Genomic DNA, 19,382 nt, shown 5'->3' with positions numbered 1-19,382 from the left:
GTGATCACATCAGAACTTCAGGTGAAGGACAATAGTCGTAGTATTGTACCACTCAATAAGGGTGTGGAGGTGGACTATTGTACAAGTACAATAATAAAGTTCCCTTTCATGTAATATTGGTTTATGCCAGTTGTAAATCCACCAATAAACCTGCATAGCCACAAACAAACGTTGAATAACAAAGTATTTTTGCAACTTGAGCATTTCCTAATCTTCACTCAAACCAATCAACTGCATTAAAGTTAATGAATAGAAGTGTGTGTGTGTGTGTACCTTGCTCTGCAGGTCGATGTTCCTCACACCTCAGCCAGTGAGTCCAGAGCTTTACTGGGATCCACAGTGAAGACTCTCCACTGGTTGGTGACCACTGCTGTAACGTATGATTGTGAAAACACGTTGTGTTATTAAACACTTGATGAACAGATGAAGATAAAAAGTGAAGCTGTGAGTTAACTCTGTTAATTAGTCCTTTGAAGTTTCTTTGATCCAGACCTGCTGTTCACATCTGTCTCTGGGATCCGATCACATGACGTCTGTCACCAGGTGTGAACTGACAAACTTAGAGTCATGTGATCAGCAGACGGATGTTAACAGCAGGTGTGAGAGTGAGACAGTGAAACTTTCAGAAAGTTGTGTTCACACTCACCTGCTCACTTTCCTTCCTTCTGCTCGTCCAGGTGAAAATGGAGTCTGACCGCTCCCTGTTCTCATGCTCCTCCTCCCTGTGGAACCAGTTCACTCTTGAAACCTCCCAGTTCAAAGTCCAGTTCATACCCATGAAGATGAACTGATTCGCAGTTAATGTTTTATTGTGATGTTATGATGTAGATAACAAACTTAGGATCTTGTGTTTAGTTAATAATGGACGGTGTGGTATCATGAATCCAGATCTTCACTTTCACACTGAGTCCTGACTGGGAGCGTCTACTGGGACTGAGCCGTACAATGTGATTCATCATGATGTTTAAATGAGCCTCAGAAACTCTGGAGTCAAACACGTCTTCATCATGTGAACTCGATGAAGACGTGTTTCCTTGAGATCGGTCTGATCCGTCAATAGTTTGTTAACATGTGGAAAACTCCCAAACGGCCCAACTCCATCAAATGAAGCCTGAGCTCAAACCCATGTTTCCTCCTGTGAGTTGAAGGTTGTTATATTTGGTGTTGGAGCTGAATGTGTGACTCCATCTGCAGAACTCTGCCACGTCAGGTCACATTCATACAGTCCAGTCACAGTGTTGGTTTATAGATCTAGAGAAATACAGCTGCATTGTGATGCATCATTTGACCGTTGTGTATTTCAATAACTGCTGAGATTTGCATCCCAACAGTAACAGTGTTTGACCACAAGGTGTCAGCCAAGAGCCAGAGTACCTGGCTGCAGACAACATTGTTTTCCCATCAAGTCTAAACTGGATTAACTGGAATTCCACCAGAGAAACTACTTTCTATGAAAACAACAAAATAAAACTGATGTGAGTGAAAATTCTATTTCACAGAAAACTTGACCAAAGCCTTGATCATCTTTTCATTGGATTTGACATGTAAGTTGTCATTTAGTGTTTTATTCACATACAGTAATAAACAAGTTGATCTCAAAGCTTATTGGAGAATCATGACTTAAAAAAACTGTTTTTATTTGATTCAAAGAAAAACACACGTTTGTTTAAATATAAACACAAAATACTAAACTGTAACACATGAAGGAAGAAAACCATAGAAAATAGAGTTCTTTAATATACATCGTCGTGAATAATAATTATTAATTACATGGCAGAGCTGATAAGATGTACATACCAGGTATTTACAACCAAGGTCCATTTCATGTGTGTCTCCGCACAGGCCTTTAATCCACCCACTGTAATAATCCTTATTAATCAGCATAAACAAGTTCTCGATTTGTCACAGAACATAAAACATCTTGAAAACACCACAGGTCATTAAAAGAGTCCAGGTCACCTGCTGCGTTATAAAAATTAAAATCAACCAATATTCTGGATTTAATCATGTTGACACAGACAAAGACCAACTCAATGTGGACGTCCTGCTCTACCTTCCTCTTCCTGGTTATATACACGGCCATCTTAGCCTGCCCTAAAACAAAGTTTAAAAGCTGGCTTTTCTGTTTTGGTTGGCGAGTGTATTTAAAACCATAAATAAAACCCGTCTTCTAATTCAGGACCAGCTAGCTCCACCACCTGGCCAAGCGTGGAGACCCCAGCAGCCTTCAGCAGTCTGGACAGGGTGCCTTGTGCCCAGTGGGGGGGATCTAAAAAGGTCCCATACAGGACATGCTCCTGCAGCAGCCAGTGCAGGGAGTCCCCCTGTTCGTTCTGTTTTTAAACAGACTTTAAAAACACTTATAAAAACCAGGAAGAGATGGTGAGACGATCTTGTTATCGCTCATTAATAACAGAATAAAATCCAGACCCAGGCTGTTCAAATGTTGCAGGATGCATCGGGACAGAGGTCTCCACAGAGCGTCCCTTGACCCGGTTGTCACAAATTCACCATCTTATTAATATTTTCAGTTTGTCTATTAAGTGTTGTATACTAATTCCCTTGTCTTTTCAGAACTCTGCCACTCCCCTCCTGCTCTGCACCTTCCTCATTCCTATGATCTCTTCACCGGCTCCACCCACAGACGCACCGTTCTTCCATCTTCTCATTAGTCTCCCCTCTATATCTGCATGCCTGTTCCCCTTGTCCTCTGCCAGATCGTTTAGTGTGTTCGAACCTCATCCTTCCAGCGTTTACCTCCTGATTCCTTTCCTGCTTGATCTCCACCGTGACCTGTCTGCTTTTTCCCTGGACTTCTCTTCTGCCTGCCCCTTGTCAGTTTTGTTTGCTTCGGACTGACTACCTGGCTCCTGACCCCTGCTCTGTGTTGTGCAATAGTAGTAGTAGATTTGACGATGGCTAATCAGGAGAAATGATTATTAAAATAGAAATTATTTATTAAAAATAATTAAAAATTATAAAGCTATTAATTAAGAATAGTAAAATAATTAATTAGAAATGATACGGTTATCCATTAATAATGGTTAAATAATTAATGAAAACAATAAAATTATCAATTAAGAATAATACAATCTGTAATTATTGCTTATCGTTGCGGGGCACCACCCTAGTTACAGGGACCAACAAGTCAATCTCTAAATATCAGTCTCAAGTGATATACGTTATATTAATAATCTCAATAATCAATATTAATGATTATATAATAAACAATGAAGGGTTTTAAGTTTGAGCACAGGCTATAGTAATCCAGCTGCATTCACATACACATGTACAAATAATCACAGAAATACAAATGCTTTAATTACAAAAGTATCTATTAAAGGGAAATAAAGTTAATGTTATTCCATGAGTCTTCATTTAACAAACTCCAATATTTCAAAGATGGCAACAGCAGCAGCAGCACTTATCACAATTGTCACACATGTAATACTGAGTATCTACTGGTGTGTGTGTGGTCGTGTGTGTCTGCCTGTCTGTGTCTCTGTGTGTGTGTAAGAGAAAGGGGAGTGGCTATGGCGTAATGACAAGATCACGTGGTGACGTAGTCTGGCCGTGATCAAGATGTTACGTACAAGATGGAGGTTTCCTAAGTGAAGCCACGTTGCGAAAAGCAAAATGGCTGCCGGTCACTGACCTTAACAAAGGGGATCTTTAGACAAAGAGATTTCTTATCTCCTGGTTCTGGCGCAGAATGGCGTCGAGATGTATTAAGGCTCTTTAAATCTAGAATTTTCTATGCCACATGAAATATGTAAGTGTAGGTCGGGACGTGTGTAAAAACCGGTTTAGGAGAAAAGAGAGAGAGAGGGAGAGATAGAGAGAAATCGGGAAAGCTCTCAAAACATCGTCAGAGACAAACTTCCGGCGAAGCGGGGAGTCCAGTTACGTGAGATTTATCTTTTAACAGATGTAAATCTCCGCACAATATCTCTGACGGTAACACGTAAACAAGGAAGTGCCGGCTTGTTACGCGCGCTTCTCAGAACATAGTAGACAAAGGAACCGGATGTGACGTCTCCAGTTCGCCGCGCGTTACACGGCTAAAAACAGATCAGCGATCTACAAACAAACACACTCAAATAACATGACACGCTAAATATTTAAACTAGTCTCTGCCCAGACAATAAAACCTCTTACTGTGACCTCACGTGTTGCATGCCAGTGTTGCATGCGCGTGTCGCGCGGATATTCCGGAAGTCCAGTGAATGATCGTGGCCGCTCAAGCTCGGTGGCGCTGGTTCCTCGGTTGCAGCGGCGTCGGCTGGGCCGAATAGGAGCTGATTCGTCTTGCTCCTCTACGGGATGAAACATCGTTCTTCTGCAGTGTTGAACAGCGGTGGCACAGTTGTTTTGGAGATAGTGGAAAAGAAAAGTCTTTGTCTCGGCCGGCGAATGAGCTTCCTGTTGCGCGGCCTTTTCAAGTTAAAAACAACGTTTGTTAAAGTTGCCCCTTTAGAGCTGGAACATCTGGGAGGCCCCGAAGGGGCCTGGTCGAAGTCCTTAGCAGGGAGAAATGGCAGCGATTATTTGGAGTCCCAGGGCTTTTAAATTACCTGAGAGGTCCTCCTCCTTGAGGAGTTGGTCATAGGATGATGCTGGCTTTAAGCCAATTGAGTGTCAGAGCTGGACCCCAGTGGGAGGGGCTCGGCCCTCACTGGGCGTCTACAGACCCAGCAGAGGTTCCCCTGGTCCTGCGGGGGGCTTGAAACCTGCTGGGGTTTCTCGAAACTGCCAGGAAAATGTACTCACAGGTGGATAGGAATGTTCCACAAGGCCTTGATTTATACAGGCCTTTGTTTAGATTTTCTTTGTGTTAACCTCTGACCTGTGTCTTGTGGCCATCCGCTGGGCTCTGGCCCAACATCTGTCTACCCTGGATTATCTCTGGCATGCTCCTTATTGGATTTGTTTGCATCGGACTGACTGCCTGGTATCTGACCCCTGCTATGAACTTTGCTTATTCCTTCTCTGTCGTTGCTTTTGGGTTCACGCCTGCCATTCTGCCAGCCCTGACACCGGTCAGCAATCTCTGGATGAACTGGAGGCGGAAGGCAGCGCCCCTGCTGGCCAGATGGACCAGGCCCTGCCACCCCCCTCCTCACTAGGAAGGAAAAGAACACTCTGTGGGATCCAGTGCATCCTGCCCCAAAAGAAATCTAATAAAACCCTTTGTACCTCTGCCAGGAGAGAAGGTGGAGGATCGACACAGGCCAGCCAGTGTCACAGGGTAGATGAGACCAGGTTGTTTATTATTAATGTCCGGCCTCTGTACGACTATTTGGGCAACAGCCACTTCCATTTTTTTAATCTACCTTTGAACTTTTGTAGGACATTGTCCCAATTTTTCCTGATTTTGTTCTCATCTCCCAGGAAGACTCTGAGGTAAAGGAGTCCACCTTTCTTCCAGGCCAGACCTCCAGGCAGCCTGAGCCGATCCCCCAGCTTCTCTCCAACCATCAGAACGCTCTTCCCCAGTTCACCTTTGCAGAAGAGATAAAACCAAAGTCATTTACAGTATCAGATAAAATATCGATGTCTTTTTGTGAATTCACAAATAAACAAAACTTGATTGATCAGTAAAACCCAAAGGCTGAATAAAACACCTTTTTAAAATATTTAAATGGTGTTAAAAGTCAATCCAGTCTAGCCAGGGATAAAACATTGTCTCTGGCATGGCTCCAGGTGTATTGTCTGTCTCCCCGCACTCAGAACACTTCAACGTCTCTGATGAAAGAAAAAAACATATAATTAAATCCCCCATTTTAAAAGAGAAGGACAGGTTCAGATCCTTGGTGTTGTCTCTGAGGACCATGAACACTTGCCATGTTGACCATACCGGTGTAACAGGCCAAATTAACCCCCGCCCAAATTAAACCCGGGTATACTTTGGCCCGGGCCAGAGTATACCCCGGGGGATAAACTGTCCAAGGCAAAATGATACATGGTGGATATGTGGTTGATTTAGCTCTAAGGTCAGATAGGCATAGTAGTTGTATTGTGCTATCAAAGCATTTGAATGTTCAAAATCTAGGCTTGATATTCTCTTATATTTGAATGATAATTTACACTGCATTAATTGGAATTCAGCGGTAGGCATATACTAGGAGACCGCTTAATCAGACCGGATTCAACTAATCAACAGTGTGATGCTAGGGAGTGGAATGTAAATAGTTCTTGAGACAAAATTAATTTACACTATTTATTTATTTGTTTGTTTATTTTGCATATTCTATTTTGATTATTTAATACGTGTAACATATTTTACAATATATCATTTTAATTGAAAGCAAACTTGCATAAATTATTTTATTTCTTATTATTATAATTATAATTTTTTGCTAGCTAAGTTGTCATTTGTTTTGATTCTTTAGAGTGCACTATGCATTTCTTCTTATATCTCGTTCTTGTGATAAATAAAGGTGCAGTACTTAAATATGGCAACGCCTGCGAGCTAGTTCTGGCAGGCAACTCGAGCTGCGCTGCGCCAATCATGTGACATACATCATGTGACATACATCATGTGACATACATCATGTGACATACCTCAATCTCCACACCTTATCAGGTGGTCTATTTAACCAGAGAGACATTTCCCATCAACCCCTCTTGCTCGCACTGCTGCTGCAGTATTGCTACCTGTTGCTTCAGCGTCTCAGCCGTTGACCAAGTGACCGTTGTTCCTCCGTGGGTCGTTGTCTCTCTCAATCCGAGTGATTCCTCCTCCGAAGAAGTTCGCTTTATTTCCGAAATTTCGTCTCGGTCCTTCGAGATTCACTACGTGTGAATCGGACGTCCAGCGTCTGCGCCACAACTCCCTCAGGCCTCTCGGCGTGCACCAAATCCATTCATCGGGTCTGAGCCACGAGATAGTTTCAACTACTTCTTGACTAAAGGCGGCTCCGTGAGGCCAAACAAACGGACGGATTCTTCCCGGGACATCTCTGCTCGACCAACTTCTCCCTCACCGCGGGATGTTGTCCCTCGGAGGCAGAGGAAGCGCGCCTGGATCCGCTGGGGCTTTCATCCTGTCTCCTCTGCTGAATGAAGTCTGCACTGAACGTTATGAATGAAACAATTCAGTCTCGAATCACACGCCATCTTCCCGGCACGTGATGTAAACAAAACTTGGGTGCCGGGTCGTGTTATACTACCTACTGGTACGTCACTCCAGCAGGATTATGGGAGTTGTAGTCCAATCTCCAGCCATGGGTTCGAAGCTCCTGTCTCCTGAAAATCTTGGGCAAGATACTGAACCCTCAAATGGGCCCTCATAGATGTTGAATGCAATAATTGTAAATAACTTGTATATATGACTTTCTTATGACTTCTGGCATGCGCACATGGCACGGACGTGCCATGTGCTATATTTGTCGCATTGCACATGCCCGAGTTTCAGGGATAGGGATCCATCAGCACCGCCGGTAAAATAAAGTTTATTACAGCTGCACAAATCACACGCGCTATGAGGTAACTAACGAATTATCGAATATTAAATTCACGGCCAACTATTTTGTCTTCTCTTTGTCGACTACAATCTGGTGCACTTTGAGAAACTAGTTTTTTCACCTGAGAGAAAATTACCATCTGCCAGTATCGAACGTGGACATCGGGTTGTTATTCTTTGTGGATTGAGGCTCTCATCCAACAACAGCACAAACTGCCCAGCCTTGTTGACGCCATCAACAAGCTGTTGCTCTATTTATGGTGCTATTCCGAATATGGTTATGTACCCGGGTTTTCCTTTCCGCAGATGAACGTCTTGGCGATGTCCGAATCGGGAAACCTTCTTTGAAAATTTCTGAACATCCTTCATTGGATGTGAGAGAGTGGTGGTTTACTGTTGTGTCGAGACACCACAACACTTCTGTGCGCAGCGTTGTCGTAAGGCCTGCATGATTATGGCCAAAATCATAATCACGATTATTTAGATCAATATTAAGATCATGATTATTCATACATTTTAGGAACAATATATTTTTATAGCATTTTCATGTTTAAATGCACAAGAACACTGCTTTCACTTCCATGTTGTGCTACATTCCAGCTAATGTACACATCTTTCATTAGGTCCTGGGCAATCGACTCTCCTGTGGGTTCTTATGGGAAAAAATGGCGTCCGTAAGCATAGACTCTTCATTGCAAATTACAATCGATGCAGTGAATTGTCAGGGACATGTACGGCTCCATTCTTGTGCTTGATCATTGCTCACAGTATTTATTGGACACATGTCTTTGGCCAAATGAAATGCGATAGCATCTGTTATTTCAGTGTGTCTTCGGGAGGTGGTTTTCTCTGTTGATGTTGGACATGGACGGAGATTCAGGGAGGTAGTGTTAGCTTTGGCCTTGATGCACTTGTCGTACTATGGTTTTTGGGAATTTTTTTCAGGTGGTTAAACAAGGTAGTTGTATTGCTATGCGGCGCAGACACAACTCTAAATGCACTCTGTGCAAGATTTGTTCTTGGTTATCATCACTTGCCCTAAATTCCAAAACTACCAAGCAACGGATGACGATCCTTTTCGAAGGACTAGCTCCTCGCCTTCTGCTCCTGATAATTGATTTACCTTTCACACGACACTGTGACTGGCTACTCTCTGTCTCTCTACTATTCTAATAAATACCGGAATCGGCTGCAGACAAAACGTTTGTTCTGGCTACCGCTGCAGGGTGCATGCATGACAACTCCCATCTTGTTCTCCCTCTGGTGGTAAGCGAATGTTAGTCGAGAAAGCGCTTGATTTTATATGTAGCTGTAGGAGCCGCATTTAAGTTTCTTATGATTTGAGTGACTCACTAATTTCTCCTTCTTTCCCACCTTTGCTGAGTGTAAACCTGCGACAAGGGCTGATTGGTGCACCCTTTAAATAGGACACGGAAGTGCATGACGAGAAGAAGGCTGGCAAGCAGATACAGTTATTGACCGTCTGTTTGTGAACTGTGCAACTTGATGTATATATGCATCCTTAATTTGTTATATTTTATTTACAATAAATGACGGCCAAAGGACGGCCTTGGACAGTCAAACTCTTACTCTTTTTTGGACACAAACTGCGCGTCAAACAATGCCATCACCAGCTTTCTCCGTGTGGCAAAAGGACAACTTGGGATCTTGGGGTTATAGGAAAAACCCAACCACGGTTTATTCGCCATAACAATAGTCAATAACTATGCTTCGATTTTTTGATTTTTTCCCAATGATATTTGGATTCATGCGATCTGGAGACAAAGGAACGTCGGCCAAACGCGTGGAACAAGTAGAACAAAGGAACGCTTCACAGAGGTTTGTGAGTGAAGATACCATTATGTTAATGGATTTTTCGTTAACATGTAATAATGGACTAATTTAGAAACATGTTTCGTTGATGATTTTTTCGTTAATCAACTGAGATATTTAGTTTTTGTTTTTGGAAAATACATGAAATGTTTTGAATCTTTTTTGGAGATATTTCGAATCATCTGAAAGAGGATAACTACCTTTCGTTATTTTTGGAAGTTTATTTTAAGCACAATGGACAGTTCGGACGAAGCCGAAATGTCACCGGTGGAAGGAATCGGCGAGCAGGCAGCGCGTTTACGCGCAGCAAGGTCCAGTAAAATGTCTCACCTTACACGAAGGATGAACATTATGAATAATTTGATGGTAGGGAATGAGTATCTTGAGGAATTGAGAGGAAACTTAACCAAGTTTGAGGAAATGCTTGACTCATTCCAAACCTTGCATTCGAATTACGCACAGTTTTTGGATGAGGAAGCACGCAAGGAGGATAACGAGGCATGGTATAAGCCGCGACGAATGCAGATCATGGCTTTCGTGAGGCGTGTGAATAACTGGATTTCGCAGGCAGACGACGCTGGTGCCCCTAGCGAAGGTGGGGTTGCCTCTTCTGCCGTCATGCAGGAGGAGGAGGACCCAGCTGAATCTGGTAATGTTGCAGACGTCGATAACACCGATGCGCAATCAGTTTCAGTTTCCCATAGGTCCAACAGATCTACATTGTCTTCGTCATTGCGCATCGGCGCAGAGGCAGAACGATTAGCTTTAGTGGCAAAAGCTTCAAGATTAAAGGAGAAGCATGCAATAGAAGAACAGGAACAAATGTTAAGGAAAAAGAGAGAAACATTGGAATTGGATGCAGAAATTGAAGCTGCTACAGTAAAAATCAACTATCTAAATGCTGCAACGAATATGTCTAACCCTGTGCAATCTGACACTGTTGTATCTAACCCTGTGCATTCTATTAAAGGGCCCGTATTAGGTGCTGAAGCAGCTCAAGTCACATCTGATACATCAACAGCTACACAAGCGAAGCTGGAGGAAAGGTTAGACTATTCGCTTCATCCTCATGATGGGACTGCTCCAGCAGTCAGGAGTAAGACGGGTACCCATGTTAAATTTCCCCTGCTTAAGTCAGGTGCAGATAGGCAACATTTAGGCGCAGACAGGCCTACTTTCCATCCCAGTTCCGGCAGTGATATTAGGTCACAACAGCCACGCACCTCCACATATAGCTTTCCCTCTGCCCAACACTCATCTCATAGCTATTCCTCTGACATTCCCCCTGTTATTCCACATGCTAGCTCAGATCAGGGGAATCACATCATCCACGTTTTGGAGAATCAAAGTGAGCTGACAAGGATGCTCATGAAACAACAACTTCTAGCTACCCTACCCCAACGAAACATCCCACTCTTCGACGGACATGTTCTGGAATACAAATCGTTCATCCATTCAATTGAACAGAACATTGAAAGGAAAACAGACAACAATACAGACAGGTTACAGTTCCTTATTCAATATACTAAGGGCCAAGCACAACGAATGGTCAAGAGTTGTGAATACATGTCACCAGATAGAGGCTATCAGAAAGCAAAGCAGTTACTAAAAGATAACTTTGGAAACGAATATAAGATCTCTTGTGCATATTTGGAAAAGGTTTTATCATGGACTCAAATTAAATCTGATGATTCTAAAATGCTACAAGATTATGCCATGTTTCTCAGGAGCTGCTGCAACGCCATGGAGGAAATGGAATACATGCAGGAGCTGGACACCATATCCAGCATGAGAAGCATTGTCCTCAAGTTGCCATTCAAGCTCAGGGAGAAATGGCTTAACAAGGCATTTGAGCTGCAAGAACGTCAAGGACGTAGGGTGAGAATTTTAGATCTTTTTTCCTTCATTGAAAAACAAGCCCGTATAGCAGCTGATCCAATTTTTGGTAATCTACAGGATCAGTCATCTAGTAGAGTTAGGGCTAAATCCCCAATTAAGTCACAGCCCTCAAAGTCGTATGGCAGTAGCTATGCCACTAGCATTGCTCTTGCCCAAAAAGAGACAAAGCCTGAACCCTCTTGCCCCTTCTGTAGCTCAGAGCACACATTGGACTTGTGCAAAGACTTCTTAAAGAAAATACATAGGGACAAGATTAGTTTTTTAAAGACCAAGGGCATATGCTTTGGATGTCTATCCGCAGGCCACATTAGCAAAGAATGCAAAAAGCGACTTATTTGTAAAGTGTGCGAGAAGGCTCACCCAAGCGCTTTGCATATTGAGTTTAAGGACGTCACAGCTAAAGAAGCAGGAAAACCCTCTGGTGTTACAGGCAGTGCATCAGCAGAGTTATGTGGTCATATAGGGGCCGGAGACCAAGAGTGCGCACTTTCAATCGTCCCAGTTAGGGTTAAGGCAGCAAAGGGCGGCCAAGTCTTGCAGGTGTATGCTCTCTTGGACCCAGGGTCTTCTGCCACATTCTGCTCTGAGGAGCTCATGACGCGTCTTAATCTGTTTAAGGAAAACACAAATCCTTCTACGCACAATGAATCAGGAAAAATCTGTTCCCACTCATGTTGTTTCAGGAATTGAAGTGTCAGCATTGGACAGCGATTACTTCTCACCTCTTCCTGACACTTTCACTCAAAAGGAGATGCCAGTAACAACTAGCAACATCCCCAGGCAGCATGACTTAGCGCAATGGGGGTATTTAAGTAAAGTCAAAATCCCTTCCATTAGTGCCAAGGTAGAGCTGTTAATTGGAACTAATGCTCCAAACCTGATAGAACCATGGGAGGTTGTTAATAGCCAAAGTGGGGGCCCCTATGCAGTCAGAACACTACTGGGGTGGGTGGTAAATGGGCCACTTAGAAAGGGAACTGGCAATGTAAGGAGTGTTTCTGTGAATGGGATTTCAGTGGCAAGGCTGGAAGAGCTTCTGATCTCCCAGTACAATCAGGATTTTAATGAAGTTGCATCTGAGGAGAAAACTGAAATTTCCATTGAGGACAAAGGATTTTTGAAAATGGCCAACGAGGCAGTTCTGAATGATGGACATTACAATCTGAAATTGCCCTTCAGAAAGGCGGAGGTCTGTATGCCAAACAATCGCCAAATTACAGAACAGCGCCTCCAGAGCCTAAAAAGGAAAATGAACAAGGACGAGCAATATAAACAGGAATATGTTGCATTTCTTGGTGACATCTTTGAGAGCAGTTATGCAGAGGAGGTCCCACAGGAAGAACTCGGACAGTCAACAGGAAAAGTATGGTACTTGCCACACCATGGGGTGTACCACCCTAAAAAGAAAAAGCTTAGAGTGGTCTTTGATTGTGCCGCCTCTTACCAGGGTGTATCCCTCAACACAGAACTGCTGCAGGGACCCGACCTGACAAATTCCCTCATTGGAGTCATCCTGAGATTTCGCAAAGAGCCTGTTGGAATCATGTCCGACATCAAGTCAATGTTCCATCAGGTTAGAGTAGCCAAGTCTGATGTTAATTACTTGCGATTCCTGTGGTGGCCACAAGGTGACACCAGTCAAGCACCCAAGTCACACCGTATGCTTGTACACATCTTCGGTGCTGTGTCTTCCCCAAGCATTGCAAGCTTTGCATTAAGAAAAACTGCTATTGACAATGAACACTGTTTCCCCCCTCAAGTAGCTGAAACAGTCCGGCACAACTTTTACGTCGATGACTGTGCCAAGTCTGTGGCCAAGGAATCCGATGCCATCCAGCTGGTAAAAGATCTCACTGCACTATGCAGCAAAGGTGGGTTTCAGCTCACTCAGTGGGTCAGCAATAGCCGAGCAGTTTTGGCATCAATCCCCAAAGAACACAGGGCAAAGCAAATTAAAACACTGGATCTTGACAAAGACAGTTTGCCCATTGAAAGAGCACTAGGACTGCAGTGGTGTGCGGATTCAGACAATTTCCAATTTAACATCAAATTAAGCCAAAAGCCACACACCCGCAGAGGCATACTCTCTGTTGTTAGTTCCATCTTTGACCCACTAGGCTTTCTTGCTCCTCTCATTCTCCCAGCCAAGCAGTTGCTACAGGAGCTCTGCCAGCGAGGCTACGGATGGGATGAGCCTTTGCCCGAGCCAGTATCTGAAAGGTGGATGGAATGGACCAACAGCCTGGAGAGGATCAAAGGCTTCAGTGTTCCCCGCTGTCTGAAACCAAAGGGCTATGGAGTGACTAACTGTGCCGAGCTGCATCATTTTGCTGACGCCAGTGAGAGCGGCTATGGATCGGTAAGCTACATCAGACAGTTGAACAATCAGGATGTTATTCATGTCAATTTTGTCCTTGGAAAGTCCAGAGTCCTTCCCCTTAAGAACATCACAGTGCCACGACTGGAACTGGCAGCTGCAGCATTACTTGTGAAGGTAGATCGAATGGTGAGAAGAGAGTTACACCTTGACCTAAAGCCTTCATTTTTCTGGACTGATAGCCAAACAGTGCTAAAATACATTGCAAATGACCATGCTAGGTACAAGACCTATGTAGCCAATAGGGTTTCACTGATTAGGGACAATACAGACCTGTCTCAGTGGAGACATGTACGCAGCAAGGACAATCCTGCTGATGATTCATCGAGAGGATTGAATGCAGGAACATTCATGGAGCAAAGGAGATGGATACATGGCCCTGAATTCTTATGGAACACTCAGGAAAGTTGGCCGGTGGAGGAAGCATTGGGATCAGTGTCACAGGACGATCCAGAGGTCAGGAAAAAGGCTACTGTTTTGGCAGCAGTAGTGAACACTGGAACACCCACAGACCAGCTTATTTCTTTCTTTTCAGACTGGATGAGACTACTTAAAGCAGTGGCATGGTACCTCAGGCTGAGAAAGATTTTGATGCTGATTGGGAAAGGGGGAAAAGAGCAGCCATCATGTCAAATAAGTACCCGCTCAAACAGGAAAAGGTTAAGGATAAAAATTGAAGATCTCAGGGCTCACCTTGGTGGACAGCTTCTCACAGTAAAAGACATGGCAGAGGCAGAAAGGTCAGTCATCACGTACATGCAAAGAAGAGCATTCCCTGCTGAAATAGCAACACTAGAGATGACCCCGCCTAGAGTGCACAAGGGCAGCAAGATCTGCAGGCTTGATCCTGTGCTGGACGAGGGCATTCTAAGAGTAGGTGGCCGACTGCACAAATCTGCAATGCCCGAGGAAACAAAACACCCCTGCATCTTGTCCAAAGATTCACACGTTTCCATACTGCTCTTAAGACACATCCATGAACGCTTTGGCCACAATGGAAGAAACCACATGCTGTCAGAGCTCCGGAAAAGGTACTGGATTGTAAAGGGCAACTCGGTAGCAAGGAAGGTGCTCTCAAGATGTGTCGTTTGTCGGCGTGCAAGGGGAAAAGCAGGTGAACAGAAAATGGCAGATTTGCCGCTGGAAAGAATCCTACCTGACCTCCCCCCCTTTACAAATGTCGGGTTGGACTACTTCGGCCCAATTGTAGTGAAGCGAGGAAGAACCACCATCAAAAGACTCGTGCATCCATGCTTTGAGGAGATTTGTCTGCAGGAGGGGCCAAGTTAAGCACATCAGGTCAGACAATGGAACCAACCTGAGGGGTGCTGACGTGGAGCTCAAGAAGGCCCTGAAGTCACTGAATGAGCGGAAAATCCAAGATGCCCTGCTCCCAGATGGAATCGAATGGAGTTTCAATCCACCAGCAGCATCACACTATGGAGGAGTCTGGGAAAGGCTCATAAGATCTGTCCGCCAGGTGCTGAACTCCACTCTCCAACAGCAGTCCATCGATGATGAAGGCCTTCAAACGCTGCTCTGCGAGGTAGAGGCAATCCTGAACAACCGTCCTCTCTCCACAGTGTCCTCAGACCCACATGACCTTGAGCCACTGACTCCAAATCACATCCTCCTGTTGAAAACCCAGCCAATCCTACCCCCTGGAACCTTCCTGAAGTCCGACCTCTATGCCAGGCGCCGCTGGAAACAGGTCCAGTACATGGCTGATCTATTCTGGCACAGGTGGACTAAAGAATATCTTCTACTGCTGCAGGAGAGACAGAAATGGACTGCAGTAAAGAAGAATCTGAGCGTCGGAGACATTGTCCTGGTCGTTGACCCCACCGCTCCACGAGGGTCCTGGCCATTAGGAAGAGTGCTGGAGACCAAACCTGATGCAAGGGGTCTGGTGCGGTCAGTGAAGCTCCAGACACAGACTTCAGTCCTTGAGAGGCCCATTACCAAACTGTGCCCAATCCTTGAAGCTGAAGAGTGACCAGGGTTCCTGATCACCTTTCAAAGGAATGTAATGTATATATGTTTTCACACCTTCTAAAAAAACATTATGCATTACATATACCTAAAAGCATTAAGTGCTTATTCAATTCAACAATAATTGCCCCTCTTATGGCTCCTTTATTATTAATTTGAGTAATTGGTTCTATAGAGAACAATTAGGGGCCGGTGTGTAGGAGCCGCATTTAAGTTTCTTATGATTTGAGTGACTCACTAATTTCTCCTTCTTTCCCACCTTTGCTGAGTGCACACCTGCGACAAGGGCTGATTGGTGCACCCTTTAAATAGGACACGGAAGTGCATGACGAGAAGAAGGCTGGCAAGCAGATACAGTTATTGACCGTCTGTTTGTGAACTGTGCAACTTGATGTATATATGCATCCTTAATTTGTTATATTTTATTTATTTTAACAAAGGATTTATGGATTCTTTGTGCTCTTTTTGTGTAAGTATGTATTGTTATGATGTATGGGTTGTGTGTGACTACTGTTTACAAACTAAATGGCCCCCCGGAGGCAGTAAAGACGACCTTAACCTGAACTTTACCTTTAATCTACTTTGTTAGTTTTTCATTCTTCGTTGAATGAGTTTGTATTTGTTATTTTATGAGTTTTTCTTTGTTAGTTTTGAGATGTAACTTATAAATAAAGATGTGATTTATTATTATTAAAGTCATCTATTTGATTTGACTGTAATTGTTCCTGTGTGTTGTGAATGAAGGGAAACACACTCTGCCTCTCACTGAATCTCCTCTTAACACCAGGTGAGAACAGGCCACTGGGAAATGCAGTAAATCCTGAAATACCAACAACTTCTTCCTCAAACACAACCAGCTCCTCCCAGTCAGGACATGTCTGTGTCTCCTCCCTTCACAGGTGTGTCAGTGTAAGAACCAGTGAACAACAAGCTGGGAACTGTGGGAGATGAGTCACTGCAGGGAGTGAACGAGAGGGAGGAGGAGAGATCTGTTTCTATTCAGAGGAAGGGAACCTGTTCTTCAGTCACTGGCAGCAGCTGAAATGGCGCAGCAAGAAATTCAACTGGACAGAGAAAGATTCTGCTGTTCGATCTGTCTGGATCTACTGAAGGATCCTGTGACTACTGTCTGTGGACACAGCTACTGTAAGAGCTGCATTAACAACCACTGGGACAAAGGGGAGGAGAGAAGAAGCTACAGCTGTCCTCAGTGTAGAGAGACCTTCACACCGAGGCCTGTCCTGGAGAAAAACACCATGTTAGCTGATTTAGTGGAGGAGCTGAAGAAGACTGGACTTCAAGCTGCTCCTACTGATCACTGCTATGCTGGACCTGGAGATGTGGTCTGTGATCTCTGCACTGGGAGAAAACTGAAAGCTCTCAAGTCCTGTATGGATTGTTTGGCCTCTTATTGTGAAAAACACCTCCAGCCTCATCTTGAGTCAGCTGCATTTAAGAAGCACAAGCTGGTGGAGCCCTCGGAGAAGCTCAAGGAGAACATCTGCTCTCGTCACGACGAGGTGATGAAGATGTTCTGCCGCACTGATCAGCAGTGTATCTGTTCTCTCTGCTCTGTGGAGGAACATAAAGACCACGACACAGTGTCAGCTGCAGCAGAAAGGACTGAGAGGCAGAGAGAGCTCGGGCTGAGGAGACAAACAATCCAGCAGAGAGTCCAGGACACAGAGAAAGACCTGAAGCTGCTTCAACAGGAGGAGAAGGCCCTCAATGGCTCTGCTGATAAAGCAGTGAAGGACAGTGAGGAGATCTTCACTGAGATGATCCATCTGCTGGAGAAAAGAAGCTCTGATGTGAAGCAGCAGATCAGATCCCAGCAGGAAACTGAAGTGAGTCGAGTCAGAGAGCTTCAGGAGAGACTGGAGCAGGAGATCACTGAGCTGAAGAGGAGAGACCAGGAACTGAAGCAGCTCTCAGACACAGAGGATCACAACCAGTTTCTACACAACTACCCCTCACTGTCACCACTCAGTGGATCTACACACTCATCCAGCATCAGGATCCGTCCTCTGAGGAACTTTGAGGACGTGACAGCAGCTGTGTCCCAGGTCAGAGGTCGACTACAGGACATTCTGAGTTACACAGAGAAAAAGATTTTAAAGATTGTGTCTCAAGTGGATGTTTTACTGCTACAACCAGAGCCAGAGACCAGAGCTGACCTCTTAAGATATTCACAGAAAATCACACTGGATCCAAACACAGCAAACAAATATCTGTTATTATCTGAGGGAAACAGAAAAGTAAAACATATGAGAGGAGAACAGTCTTATTCTAAACATCGAGACAGATTCTTTCTTTGGTTTCAGGTCCTGAGTAGAGAGAGTCTGACTGGACGTTGTTACTGGGAGGTGGAGGTGAATGTGGGGGTGGGAATGGGAGCTCGTGTAGCAGTCTCATACAAAAATATCAGCAGAGCAGGATTAACAGAATGTGTATTTGGAATGAATGATAAATCTTGGTCATTATATTGTAATGTAAACAGTTATATCTTCCAATACAACAGCATCAAGACTCCAGTGTCAGGTCCATTGTCCTCCAGAGTAGGAGTGTACGCGTCTCTGACACCATGACTCTCCTCCACAGAGTCCAGACCAGATTCACTCAGCCTCTCTATGCTGGAGTTAATGTTTTTTGTCCTGGAGACACAGCTGAGTTCTGTAAACTCAAATAGACTCGAGTCATTAAAAGCAGTGATTTAGATTCAGCTCCACAGAACAACACAGGGTCACATAATGCTCATGACTGTTTAGTTTACAGTGTTTTGGAAAAAAAAAGAAGGTTCCTCACCTTTGAGACGCTGGTACCAGAGGACGTTTGATATTTTCTCTTGTGTAACTTCATGTTTTGATTTTCTGATGTGAAATTATGTTTTATAATATATATATATAATCTACTTGTATCATGTAAATTCTGATTGTATTCACTTGTTAACTGTGTGCATCAGTGGTAATAAACTCATATTCAAATTGGATTTCGACTGATCCTAAACGTTAATGCATCTGACGCTCGACTCTTCAGTTTAACAAATACTCCAAAGAAATATCTGAATTGATTATTAAATCTAAAATTCTCACAATCAATAATCAATCTTGACAAATTGTTGAAAATAAGAACTTTGGAGATCTTCACATTCAAGAAGCTGAGGTTTGTGTTTTTTGTTTTTACATCTTTTGATTAAATAAATGATCAAATTATTATTTAAATCATATAATAAAAAAAGTTAATTTGTCTCAGTTGAATAATCAATAAACCCTCTATTTGTTGAGCTTCAGAGAACTGGTTGATTTCTTAGTAATCTGAGAAGCTGTCAAAAACACAAAGATGTTGAGTTGACACTAATTTAAAAGTAAACTGTGTGTGTGAGACAGCCGAGGGACAGGAGAGGACGGGGGACGTCTCCTAATGGAAGACAATGTGGTGATTTTGAGGTTTAGTTTCAGCAGAGATTTGAAAATGAGTCCATATTTCCAGGTTCACGTTCTCAAGCAGTCGCTGGAGGCAGGGAGCCGCCCACCTTTAATCCCAGTGTGTGAACTGGTTCTCTTGGCGTCCTGGATGGGCTGCTTCTCAGAGTCTTCCTCATTACGTCTTCATCCTTGGTCCAGAAACGTGCACAGTATGTCAGAGTGCTGGTCATTCGAAGGCGTGGCTCGTTTTCTGGAGTCCCCCCCCCCCCCCCGCAAATGTTATGAAACATTATATTTGGGACACGAACGTACACAATAATAATATTATCCGTGTACATGAAAATGACTTATCAATATACAAAAATAATTGACTCTACAAAACTGACGAAAA

The 19,382-nt window shown here is 43.8% G+C and overlaps 1 protein-coding gene and 1 pseudogene across 4 annotated transcripts in view; one reads left to right on the top strand and one right to left on the bottom strand.

Annotated features, from left to right (window-relative positions):
- LOC128436928 (NACHT, LRR and PYD domains-containing protein 12-like) overlaps positions 1-19,382 on the bottom strand; it is a 45,852-nt gene that overhangs the window by 7,576 nt on the left and 18,894 nt on the right. The window contains exon 3 of one of the 4 annotated variants that reach the window (XM_053418868.1): positions 303-337. The exons of the other annotated variants lie outside the window; for them this stretch is intronic. The gene's annotated coding sequence lies outside the window, so the exon portion shown is untranslated. The remainder of the gene's footprint in view (positions 1-302; positions 338-19,382) is intronic. 4 annotated transcript variants of the gene reach the window in all.
- LOC128436943 (tripartite motif-containing protein 16-like) lies at positions 16,488-18,555 on the top strand (annotated as a pseudogene).

Source organism: Pleuronectes platessa, chromosome 3 (assembly GCF_947347685.1).
Source record: "Pleuronectes platessa chromosome 3, fPlePla1.1, whole genome shotgun sequence".
Taxonomy (NCBI): domain Eukaryota; kingdom Metazoa; phylum Chordata; class Actinopteri; order Pleuronectiformes; family Pleuronectidae; genus Pleuronectes; species Pleuronectes platessa.
The sequence above is the reverse complement of the archived record's forward strand: the minus strand, read 5'-3'. Positions and strand labels throughout refer to the sequence as shown.